This window comes from Nelumbo nucifera, chromosome 4 (genome assembly GCF_055504915.1).
Source record: "Nelumbo nucifera cultivar China Antique chromosome 4, China Antique-T2T, whole genome shotgun sequence".
Taxonomy (NCBI): domain Eukaryota; kingdom Viridiplantae; phylum Streptophyta; class Magnoliopsida; order Proteales; family Nelumbonaceae; genus Nelumbo; species Nelumbo nucifera.
Genome location: NC_142652.1, coordinates 69,835,053 through 69,848,339, shown reverse-complemented (window position 1 = coordinate 69,848,339; position 13,287 = coordinate 69,835,053).

Genomic DNA, 13,287 nt, shown 5'->3' with positions numbered 1-13,287 from the left:
TGTCTACAGGAAGTACAGTGGGGATAAGGTTACCTTCTTGGTTCTGTATGTAGATGACATTCTACTCATTGGGAATGATGTGGGAATGTTAACTACGGTGAAAGTATGGCTTTCGCAGCAATTCTCCATGAAAGATCTTGGAGAAGCCTCCTATATACTGGGTCTTCAACTCTATAGAGATAGATCGAAGCGGATAATAGTATTATCCCAATCTGCTTACATTGACAAAATAGTCAAAAGATACAGCATGGAAAACTCCAAGAAAGGAAATGTTCCTTTTAGGCACGGAGTCACTCTCTCCAAGAAGATGTCTCCCAAGACTTCTGAGGAGATTGATGACATGAAAGCCGTTCCTTATGCCTCAGCCGTAGGGAGCATCATATATGCCATGCTGTGCACTCGTCCTGACATAGCTCAGGCAGTGAGTGTAGTAAGCAGATTTCAGGCCAACCCAGGGCAGGAGCATTGGACTGCTGTGAAAAACATACTTAAGTACCTTTGAAGGACAAAAGAGTTTTGTCTGGTGTTCGACGGTAGCTCACTACAGATCCAGGGGTTTACAGATGTCGATTTCCAGTCAGACCCAGATGATAGAAAGTCTACATCTGGATATGGTTTCATGATAGGATCGTGTGTTGTTTCCTGAATGTCAGCAAACAGGGGTCCTAAGTAGCAAATTAATAGTCCACAACCCAAGCCGAAAGCATTGACGTAAGTGAGGCTGCCTTATGAATGAAGGTGTTCATTCCTGAATTTGGAATTCAGCACATCACCCATTCCACTGTTGTATGACAACGCTAGACCTACGGGAGGATAGTGTAAAGAGGTAGCATCAGCGGAGAATGTGGTAGACCCATTGACTAAGCCACTATCACAGAAAGTGTTTGAGAAACACGTGGAAAGTATGGGACTCCGGCTAGTACCTGATTAGACCTAAGTGCAAGTGGGAGCTGTTAGACAGTTTTGTATGCCCTTAGCTTCAATCAGAATGATGTACTTTATGAGTTTATTGTAAATGAATAAAGATACATATTTGATTCATGTTCCCTTGGTATGTTTCTGTGTAATACCCTTAAACTGGACACTTAATGAGACTCGTGTTAGTTTAGAATGTTCACAGCCAGTGGGTCGGTCTGGGGAGACCTATCCTGACAAGGCTGACACTGTAGTGCCACCAAGTCGGTTGGGGTGGCTTGTCTCAGCTGCCAGGGTGAGACCCTAGGCACATACAGTGTAGGATTAATTGAATCTTTGAACTGGACCAGATTTCCAGTATTGCCCTGGACCTTGGAGATTGATGGGCAAAACTGGAAAGTTACACCCAACCCCTAGACTCGATTATGATACTACACTAGGTGTCGGATTGGGCTGTCTTTGATGTACCAATCAGTGAGATCCTTAGCGGGGGTCAAAACCTGGGTATGTTGGGACAGTCCGAGAATTCATATGAGTGGGTGATCATAGTGACAGGATCAGCCCCTTTGTCGGACAAAGGTAATGATCGGGGATGCACTCTCACTGATGGAAACCAAGACTGCCGGCAGCCGATTTCAACCGTTGAGATTTGTTTTGCAAAATATATTTTATATAAGATATAAAAGTATATATGTATGGTTTCTAAATTGTTTGCAAGAAGGTTTTAATTCCCGGGATCCATATAAGTGGAGAGTGCAACACTGTTCCTTGCAGCCGAGGGAGAGGTCCTCTCTTGTCGGGCAGTGTATGATCATTATGGGCTGAGAGGTTAAGTGTAAGACCATTGAGGATAATACCTGATGGGCTAATCTTGCATCTGCCCACAGTCCCTGGGTGTTACAAGGTGGCTTGGCCCAAGGACCACTTAGTGTAAGTGTTGGGCCCATAGAGCCCATTTGATGGGTTTTAGGGGGTGCACTGTCATTAACAGTGTATTCGGCCCGGCCTTGTAACAAAGGCTGGGCCGAACCCATGTGGCTGATGTGTAGATCAATGCTTGGGTCCCACGCCATACAAGGAAGCCCAACTGGGCAGCAATTTGGAAGCCTTTTGAGTACATAACCTTAAATGGGCCTTAAGCCCATTTCGAACTGGGCTGATTTGATCAGTCATTTAAAGGGGGCGAATTCTAAAGAGGGTCAGCTGAAAGGATTGGGCTTAGACCCTATCCACTCAGAGAGTCCAAGATCTAAATGGGATTTAGATCTGGAAACCTCCTAATTAGATTAGGAGACAGCTGATCTTATCTGCAGATAAGATAAGGGTTATCCCTTATCACTAAGGGACTTCTAACCCAAATATGATTTGGATTAGCAGCTCCTAATCTGATTAGGAGCTGATCCCTTTTGAGATTATAAAAGGGGAAGGGGGCGGCAGCCTACTACACAACAACATCCATAGCATTCTTCTCTTTGAAGAAAGAGAGATTGAGAGATTTCCTGCATACTGCGAATTCTCTCCTGCCGCCACCTTCCTGCTTTTGCCATTCCTTCAGTTCGATCTCCAGTTCTTGGGAGCAATCAAGATTGGATCTTGATTTCAATCTTTTGTGAAAAGATTGGTTGGAGCTGTACTCAAGTCGTCCAGTTGATCCTTACGAAGGATCAAGTTCTTTTGAAGAACGTTGCTGATTCTGCTCCACCCTGCACTGCGCCATCTTCAGTGGGAGCAGATTTTGGATCCTTCCTTGGGCATGAACACCTCCATTGGGAGATAGTATTTCTCCGTATCAGGTATAATCCTCTCCCACTCCTTTTGGTTCAGATCTGGTTCAGTTTATGGTTCAAGATTGATCCTTGAAAATATGATTTTCTAAATGGGGAATACGATTCCCAGTTGAAGGGAGAGATAAAATTTTTGAAATTCGCCCCTTATTCCGCAATCTTTGGGCATCCATAGGATGGATCTCTCATCCCTTCAAAAATATGATAATTTTTATTCTTATCAAAATGTTATTAAGGTCAGGGTAGAGGGTTGTCACTTCCCATTGGATTTTATCCTAGGCATGACCCCAATTGAGGAGCTGAACCATATCTTGATAATCTTAAGATGTCCGTTTCTAGCAACGGCTGATACAAATATCAATTGTAAATCGGGAGAAATGAACATTTCATTAGGGGAGCATAAAGTCCGGTTAAACATTTTTAGTGCCTCTAAGTATCCAAACCCAGGGAACGATGAGTACAAGGTGGATATAGTTGATGATCTTTTAGATGCCCTGTTTTCCCCTTGGTTAGTCTAGTCTGAGCCCTGTTTGTATGAATATGAAAGTGAGCCAGAGAGTGTAGATAGAAGAAGTGCGTGAGTGTATCTAGCTGAAGACATTAAACTTAGCGTTGGTTGGGAGGCAACCCAACATAGATTTTATTGTTTTTGCTTTTAGGATTTGGTTTTCTCTTCTTGATTCGAGACTAGGCGGCATACCTTGAACCCCTCAAGAAAACCCTACTCATTGTTCCCTTTGGTCCAAATCTTCTTTGCATCATTCTAGTCGTGCCATTAGGGACAATGGCATTTAAGTTGGGGGTGAGGAAAGAGAGAAAAAAAATTAAAAAAAAAATTGTGAAGCTAAGCCTTTAAAGATGGAAAATTAAAATTTCACTGAAATTTTTAAAATTTTCCATTAAAAGAGATTCCCAAACAGAAAAAGTTAAGAAACTAATAAAAGAATATTGAATTCTATAGAAATTGGTAGCAAGTGATAGGAGTCAAAATTGGCTTTGTTTGAATATTGTCGCAATCGTTTGGAAATTGAAAATTACTCCCAAGTTTGCCCCTCTTAAGATAGGAAGAGAAAGATTGAGAAATTAGACAAAATTCTTAAAATTGTTACGAAATTCTACTCTCATCAGAAACCAAAGCTGCCGGCAGCCGATTTCAACCGTTGAAATTTGTTTTTCAAAACATATTTATATAGAGATATACATATATATATTATTGGTTTCAAAATGTTTGGAAAATGTTTTAATTCCCGGGATCCATGTGAGTAGAGAGTGCAGCACTGTTCCTTCCTGTCGAGGGAGAGGTCCTCTCTTGTCGGACAATGTTTGATCATCATGGGCTAAGAGATTAAGTGTAAGACCATTGAGGGTAATATCTGATGGGTTAATCTTGCATCTGCCCACAGTCCTTGGGTTTTTATAAGGTGGCTTGGCCCAGGGACCACTTAGTGTAAGTGTTGGGCCCATTAAGAGCCCATGGTGATGGGGTCAGGGGTTCACTGTCCATTACAGTGAATTCGGCGAGGCCTTGTAACAGATGCTGGGCTGAACCCATGTGGCTGATGTGTAGATCAATGTTTGGGTCCGATGCCATACACGGAAGCCCAACTGGGCAGCAGTTTGGAGGCCGAATAAGCACATGGACTTAATGGGCCTAAAGCCCAATTCGAACTGGTTTAATTTGATTAATTAAAAAGGGCGGTTCTGGGATTTAGATCAGCAGATAGTCCAGATCCAAATAGAGATTTGGATCAGGTAGCTCCTGATGAGATTAGGAAGGCTGATCTAGATCTGTAGATAAGATAAGGGATTATCCTTATCTCTTAAAGAGAGTCCAGATCCAAATAAGGATTTGGATTAGGAAACTCCTAATGAGATTATGAGCTCTCTTTAAGGCTATAAAAGGAGGAGGGTAAACCTCCAGACACTCAATCAGATCTCAAATCATAGAATGAGAGAAGACTGCACCATCTTCTGCTCTTGCGCCCTCCTCCTGGTGCCGCCATTGCCAGTTCGTTCTCCACCTGTAGGATCGATCAAGAAAGGTTCTTGATATCAGTTTTTTGGTGAAAAACTGATCTGAAGTCGTGCTCACATACCCTCCATCGAATTCTTGCTGAAGGATTTGGTTCTTGTGAAGAACCACCTGCTGATTCTGCTCCACCCTACATTGTCTTATCTACAGTGGGAGCAGTCTTTGGAGTTTTCCTTAGGCGTGAACACCTTCGTTGGGAGTTACTGCTACTCCGTATCAGGTATATCCCTCTCCTACCTTTTGGTTTCAGATCTGGTTCGGTTTAGGTTCAAGATTGATCCTTGAAAATGCAGATTTTCTAAAACAGGGAATGTGATTCCCACATGGGAGAGAGAAATTTTTGAAATTTTGCCCTACCTACCAGCAGGGTTCGGCTATCCATATGATGGATCTCTCATTAGGAGTTTCCTGATCCAAATCTCTATTTGGATCTGGACTCTCTGAGTAGATAGGATTACTCCATATCCTATCTGTTGATCTGAATCCCAAAACCGCCCCTCTTTATTTAATCAAATTAAATCAGTTCGAATTGGGCTTTAGGCCCATTAAGTCCATGTGCTCATTCAGCCTCCAAACTACTACCTAGTTGGGTATCCTTGTATGGCATTGGACTCAAACATTGATCTACACATCAGCCACATGGGTTCAGCCTAGCCTCTGTTACAAGGCTTGGCCGAATTCATTGTAAGAGACAGTGAACCACTGAGCCCATCACCATGGGCTCTTAATGGGCCTAACACTTACACTATGTGGTTCTTGGGTCAAGCCACCTTATAAAAACCCAGGGAGTATGGGCAGATGCAAGATTAGCCCATCAGGCATTATCCTCAATGGTCTTACACTAAACCTCTCAGCCCATAATGATCAAACACTGCCCGACAAGAGAGGACATCTCCCTCGGTTGCAAGGAATAGTGTTGCACTCTCTACTCACATGGATCCTGGGAATTAAAACCTTTTGAAACCATAATATATATATATGTATATCTCTATATAAATATATTTTGCAAAAATAAATTTCAACGGTTGAAATCGGCTGCCGACAGCTTTGGTTTCCATCAGAGAGAGTGCGATCATTACCTTTGTCCAACAAAGGGGCTGATCCTATCACTATGATTACCCACTTAGATGAATTCTTGGACTGCCCCAACATACCTAGGTTTTGACCCCCTCCAAGGATCTCATTGATTGGCATATCAAAGACAGCCCAATCTGACACCTAGTGTAGTATCATAATTGAGTCTAAGGGTCAGGTGTAAAATTCTAGTTTTTCCCATCAATCTCCAAGGTCCAGGGCAATACTGGAATTCTGGTCCGGTTCTACGTTTCAAGAAAACCCACACTTCATGTACCTCAGGTCTCACCCTGGCAGCAGAGACAAGCCTTTAGTAGCTGATCTAAATATGATTTGGATAAGTACCTCCTAATTGGATTAGGAGCTGATCTTTTAGGTTAACAAAAGAAGGAGAGGGCGGCAGCCTTTAGTAGATAGAGAAATTCAGATCCTCTTGAGTGCTAAAAAATAGAGAAGAAAGATTTCTGCAATCCCTGCAAAGATCTTTCTTGCCGCCTCCTTCCTGCAGCCGCCAGACATCCAGTTCGATCTCCAGTTGTGGGACAAGTCAAGATTCGATCTTGACATCAGTTCTTTGAGAAAGAATTGATAGGAAGTTGTGCTCACGTGACTTCCTGCTGTTTCTTGCAAAGGATAGAGTTCTTGGAGAAGAACACTGCTGATTTTGCTCCATCCTACACTGCGCCATCTTCAATGGGAGCAGTCTTTGGTTCCTTCCTTGGGCGTGAACACCTTCGTTGGGAGATATTATTTCTCCGTATAAGGTATAATCCACTCCACTCCTTTTGGTTCAGATCTGGTTCAGTTTATGGTTCAAGATTGATCATTGAAAATATGATTTTCTAAATAGGGAATGCGATTCCCAGTTGAAGGGAGAGAAAAATATTTGAAATTCGCCCCCCTTATTCCGCAAGATATGGGCGTCCATATGATGGATCTCTCATCCCTTTAGTGGTATCAGAGCCAGGTTCAAATCTTGAACCAATTTGTTTCAGATCTGAACCTGCACAAATGGGCAGAAGGCGTTCTACCCGATTTGCGTAGATATGGGTTTTGGGAAATTTGTTCCCAAAATTAATGGGCGAATAATCTGAAATTAATTTTATATAAATCTGATTATTATTTAGAACTGTTCTTTATGATCTTCTTGATTTATGGGTTGTTTGTACAAGAGGAGATCGAAATCTTGATTTGCGCAGGGAACCTGCGATTTTGTAGATTTTTTATTGCTTTATTACATTTGGAGATTTCGCAGAGAAGGAGATTTCACAGATGGGAGAATTACAATCTGTGATTTGCAGTTTATGAAACTGCAAACTGTGATCTAACCTTTGTTTTGCAGGATGGATTGTGTGAACTTTTTGACTGATTCTTAATTTTCTTTTATCAGTATTTAATTTCAGATTATTTTCTTGAATTAAAGATTTAATTAAAGATCAAACCCTAGACCCATTCGATCCAAGATTGGTTCAAACTATTTGGACCGAATCTAGGGATTAATCAAGCCTGAAAGTCAGCCCTAATTTTCCCACTATTGGGCCTGAGGATTGATTTTTAATTAAATGGTTAATTCGGTCCAACCTGTGAAGGCATAGTTTTAAATAGTTAAAACTGCTAAAAGCCCACTTAGAACATAAAGCTATATGGGCTGAACCATTCGGCCCATATACCTAGATAATATTAATGGTTAATATTATGGATTTAAAATGGGCTTAAAATAGGTCTTACAGATGATTAATTGATTGGATCAATTTATCCCTGCATGAGATGTATGGATGTGTGATGTGCTGCGTACATGGGTCATAAGTGCTTGGCCCATGCTCAATCGACAGTGGCTCTTGCGCACACCATGGCTGAATGCACATCATTGCCATGGTGTCCCTTTTGGTTATTGGATGACCTCCCTCAGTGGTGGGCCCCACACCTATCAAGAGGTTACGTGCGGAACCCTAGCCGATTTAGGCCCACCAAAATCTGACTTTATGAAAGTCAGTGGAAGCCACTTTGGTTTGACCTAGATCAAACTAGGGTGTAATTAACTGTTCCCTCCAGCTAATATGAGTGCATGTGATAGGGAGATTCATATGATGAACTCTCTAAAGGCCTTCCATCATTAGCATGAGGATGGGTCCTTCAGTAATGAGGAAACTTACCAAAAAATGGACTATCCATTTGCTGTTGGGCTTGTCTGAGTGTTTCATAAGATGATAGGGGCGTCATAGACTGATGTGGGAGGGGCTTCAGCAGAAAATGGGAACTCTCTCACGGTACCTTGGCGTTCATGAATATGATGGGTAAGCACTCACTGGACAGAAAGGTTTACCTGAAAATGGCTCTGAACCTTCTCTGACAGAGGCCAAAGGGAAAACTCATATCATGAGTGGATATGATCCTTCACAGAAAGGTGGTGGGGTTATGTAGTTGAAACAGTTGGCTCCATGCACCCTATGTGATTTCCCACATTTCCAGAGACAACCCGTAGTCTCCGTCACTGAGAAAGGAGGGAAATCTCAAAGATGAATAAATGGAAATGGAACGTATATTAAAATCCATATCTATGAAATGAACATGAATCAAATTAGGTTGTGGATTGATGTTTGCTCTTTTATTAGAAAATGGCAAACGGATCATTTGCAAAATTGCTTGATGACAACAAGTTGAAGGGCCCAAACTATGCCAACTGGTACAAGAACCTTATGCTGGTCCTAGCTTCTGAAAAGTTAGATAAAGTGGCAAAGAATCCTGGCCCGGAGCATCCGGGTGATAGGGCTTCTGAGGCCCGAAGGAGAGACTATCAGGAATGGAAGGAGAAAAACTCCCTTGCCCGGTGTTACATCATTGCCTCCTTGGACAACCCAATATAGAGGCAGTTTGATCAGATCGAACTTGCCAAGGACATATTGGATAGTCTCAGGATGATGTATGAAGAGCAGAATCGTTCTACCCGACAAAACGTCTTGAAATAGTTCATGACCGCACAAATGTCCAAGGGCCAACAAGTTCACGACCATTATCTTTGGATGATGGGATACATCAACGAACTAGAGGCTCTTGGATCCGGGCTGGACCTTGCGACCCAGATAGATGCCATCCTTAATTCTTTGCCTCCTTCCTTTAATCCGTTCATCATGAACTAATACATGAACAAGCTGAATGTCAGCCTGCAAGAGCTCAGCAATATGTTGCAAAGAGCTGAAGAACAGATTAAAAAGAATGAGCCCGTAGCAATGCTTGTTGAAGCTAGCAAGACAGGCAAGAGAAAGTGGAAGGCAAAGAAGCCTCAGAAGAAAGCCACTAAGGGCAAGAAGCAGAAGAAAGACAAAGTATCAGATGCCTGTCACTTCTGCAAGAAGATCGGCCACTAGAAAAGGAACTATCCTGCCTACCTGGAATCCAAGAAAGGTAATTTCGAAACTTGTGTTATAGAAACCAATCTGTTGGTAGCTTCTATGTCCTGGTGTATTGACTCTAGGGCTTCAACTCATGCGTGTAACTCACTGCAAGGGTTCAAGGTAAGCAAAAGGCTGAGTGAAGGAGAAGTCACACTCTACTTGGGGACTACTGCAACTGTTGCAGCCGCGGCCATAGGAACCGTGGAGTTACTTATTAGAGAATGAACAATTGTACTGAAAGATTGTCTTTATGTACAGAATTTAAGGAGAAATTTGATTTCTGTCTCAAAACTGTGTACAGATGGTTATTCTGTCTTCTTTAGTAATACGATTACTATTAAAAGAAATAACAGATTCATCGCATACGGCGAACTGGAGAACGGTCTCTATGTTCTACATCCTTCTCTAGAAACTAACATAACCAAAACTACGTTGGCTGAAATCCCCAAGAAGAGAGCCCGTGATACAGTTAATCCCACGTGTCTGTGGCATTACCGACTTGGCCACATCGGTGTTGACCGAATCACAAGGTTGGTAAAGGATGGTCCTTTGGATTTTCTAACTGTAGAAGATCTTCCCACCTGTGAGCCTTGCCTACAAGGCAAGATGACGAAACAGCCATTTAACGGTAAGCCTGAAAGATGTACAGGCACACTTGACCTAATACATACTGATGTATGTGGTCCCCTGAGTGTTAGGACACGGAATCAACATGTGTATTTCATCACCTTCACAGATGATTTTTCACGATATGGTTACGTGTACCTAATGAGACACAAGTCTGAATACTTTGAAAAGTTCAAAGAGTTTAGACAAGAGGTCGAGAAACAGTTAGGGAGAGAAATTGAAGCCCTTCGATCAGATCGGGGGGGCGAGTATCTCTCTGACGAATTCAGAGACTACTAAAAGGAAAATGGGATAGTATCACAATTAGCTCCTCCTACTACACCACAACTTAACGGTGTTTCAGAGAGGAGGAATAGGACCTTATTGGATATGGTCCGGTCGCTTCTCATACACTCAGAGTTACCCACATCCTTTTGGGGTTACGCATTAGAGACTGCGATTTACGTGCTGAATCGGGTTCCAACCAAATCCGTTCCAAATACTCCATATGAACTTTGGACCGGAAAGAAACCAAGTGTCAGACACTTGAAGATTTGTGGTTGTCCAGCACACGTTAAAAGAACGAGTGCAGACAAGTTGAAATCCAAGACCAGCCGTTGCCTATTTGTAGGCTGCCCAAAAGGCTCTGTAGGTTACCTATTCTATGACCCAAGTGAGCAGAAAGTGTTCTACAGTCGAAATGTGCAATTCGTGGAAACCGATTACATCCTAGACACCCATCGTTAGGAAGTTGTTCTTAATGAGGAGAGCTCAGGAGCAGTGGGAGATGTCCCACAAGTTCCAGGTAGTGACCAACCTAGAAGATCCATTTGGGTATTAAGGCCACCAGTCCGTTATAGTTATGACCAGGATAGTTACCTGGTGGAAACCTTGACTAGTGAGGAGGATCCCGTGACTTACACAGAAGATATGTTGGACACAGATTCCCTTTAGTGGGTGGAGGCCATGAGAGCAGAGATGGACTCAATGGAGACCAATGGAGTTTGGACTCTAGTAGATCCGCCCTCCGGGGTAAAAGCAATTGGTTGCAAATAGATTTACAAGAGGAAGAAGGGCCCCGATGGTAGAGTTGAGACCTTCAAAGCTCATCTGGTGGTGAAAGGGTACACTCAGAAAGAGGGCATCGATTATGATGAAACCTTTTCGCCTGTGGCCATGCTTAAATCTATTAGGATCTTGCTAACTGTAGCAGCATACCATGATTATGAGATTTGGCAGATGGATGTCAAAACTGCATTCCTGAATGGAGATCTTACTGAAGATATCTATATGTAACAGTCGCAAGGCTTCATTGCTGCAGGTTAGGAAAACATGGTATGAGAACTTAATAGATTCATTTATGGACTTAAGCAAGCTTCTAGAAGTTGGAACATCCACTTTGACTCGGCTATCAAATCGTTTGACTTCGAGCAGAATCCGGATGAACCCTGTGTCTACATGAAGTACAGTGGAGATAAGGTTACCTTTTTGGTTCTGTATGTAGATGACATTCTACTCATTGGGAATGATGTAGGAATGTTAACTACGGTGAAAGTATGTGTTAGACAATTTTGTATGCCCTTAGCTTCAATCAAGAATGATGTACTTTATGAATTTATTGTAAATGAATAAAAGTGCATATTTGATTCATGTTCCCTTGGTATGTTTCTGTGTAATACCCTTAAACTGGACACTTAATGAGACTCGTGTTAGTTTAGAATGTTCATAGCCAGTGGATCGGTCTGGGGAGACCTATCCTGACAAGGCTGACACTATAGTGCCACCAAGTCGGTTGGGGTGGCCTGTCTCAGCTACCAGGGTGAGACCCTAGGCACATACAGTGTAGGATTAATAGAACCTTTGAACCGGACCAGATTTCTAGTATTGCCCTGGACATTAGAGATAGATGGGCAAAACTGGAAAGTTACACCTAACCCCTAGACTCGATTATGATACTACACTAGATGTTGGATTGGGCTGTCTTTGATGTTCCAATCAGTAAGATCCTTAGCAAGGGTCAAAACCTAGGTATATTGGGACAATCCGAGAATTCATTTGAGAGGGTGATCATAGTGAAAGGATCAGCCCCTTTGTCGGACAAAGGTAATGAACGGGGATGCACTCTCTCTAATGGAAACCTAGACTGCCGGCAGCCGATTTCAACCGTTGAGATTTGTTTTTGCAAAGCATATTTTATATGAGATATAAAAGTATATATTATGGTTTCTAAAATGTTTGCAAAAGGTTTTAATTCCCGGGATCCATATAAGTAGAGAGTGCAACACTGTTCCTTGCAGCCGAGGGAGAGGTCCTCTCTTGTCGAGCAGTGTATGATCATTATGGGCTGATAGGTTAAGTGTAAGACCATTAAGGATAATACCTGATGGGCTAATCTTGCATCTGCCCATAGTCTCTGGGTGTTACAAGGTGGCTTGGCCCAGAGACCACTTAGGGTAAGTGTTGGGTCCAATAGAGCCCATAAGATGGGATTCAGGGGGTGCACTATCCATAACAGTGTATTTGGCCAGGCCTTGTAACAAAGGCTGGGCTGAACCCATGTGGCTGATGTGTAGATCAATGTTTGGGTCCCACTCCATACAAGGAAGCCCAACTAGGCAGTAGTTTGGAAGGCTAATTGAGTACATAACCTTAAATGGGCCTTAAGCCCATTTCGAAGTGGGCTGATTTGATCAGTCAATTAAAGGGGGCGAATTCTGAAGTGGATCAGCTGATGAGATTGGATTTAGACCCTATCCACTTAGAGAGTCCAAGATCTAAATGAGATTTAGATCTGGAAACCTCCTAATTAGATTAGGAGATGGCTGATCTGATCTGCAGATAAGATAAGGATTATCCCTTATCACTTAAATGGACTTCTAACCCAAATATGATTTGGATTAGCAACTCCTAATCTGATTAGGAGCTGATCCCTTTAAGATTATGAAAGAAGAAAGGGACAAATATAGTTTTGTGTGATTGAGGTTCAATTCTCTTTAGAGAAAAGAAATCACAAAAAGAGAGAATTTTCCTGCATACTGCAAATTCTCTCCTGCCGCCTCCTTCCTGTCATTGCCATTCCCTTCAGTTTGATCTCCAGTTCTTGGGAGAAATCAAGATTTGATATTGATTCCAATCTTTTGGGAAAAGATTGGTTGAAGCTGTACCCACAAGCCATCCAATTGGTTCTTGCGAAGGGTCAAGTTCTTTTGGAAGATTGTTGCTGATTCTGCTCCATCCTCCACTGCGCCATCTTCAGTGGGAGCAGATTTTGGATCCTTCCTTGGGCGTGAACACCTCCATTGGGAGATATTGTTTCTCTGTATCAGGTATATCCTCCCTCCTACTTCTTTTGGTTCAGATCTGATTTGGTTCTTGATTCAAGATTGATTCTTGAAAATATGTTTTCAGAAATAGGAAATTCGATTCCCTGCAAAGATGGGAGAAAAATTTTGAAATTCACCCTATCTATTCCGCAAGATTTGGG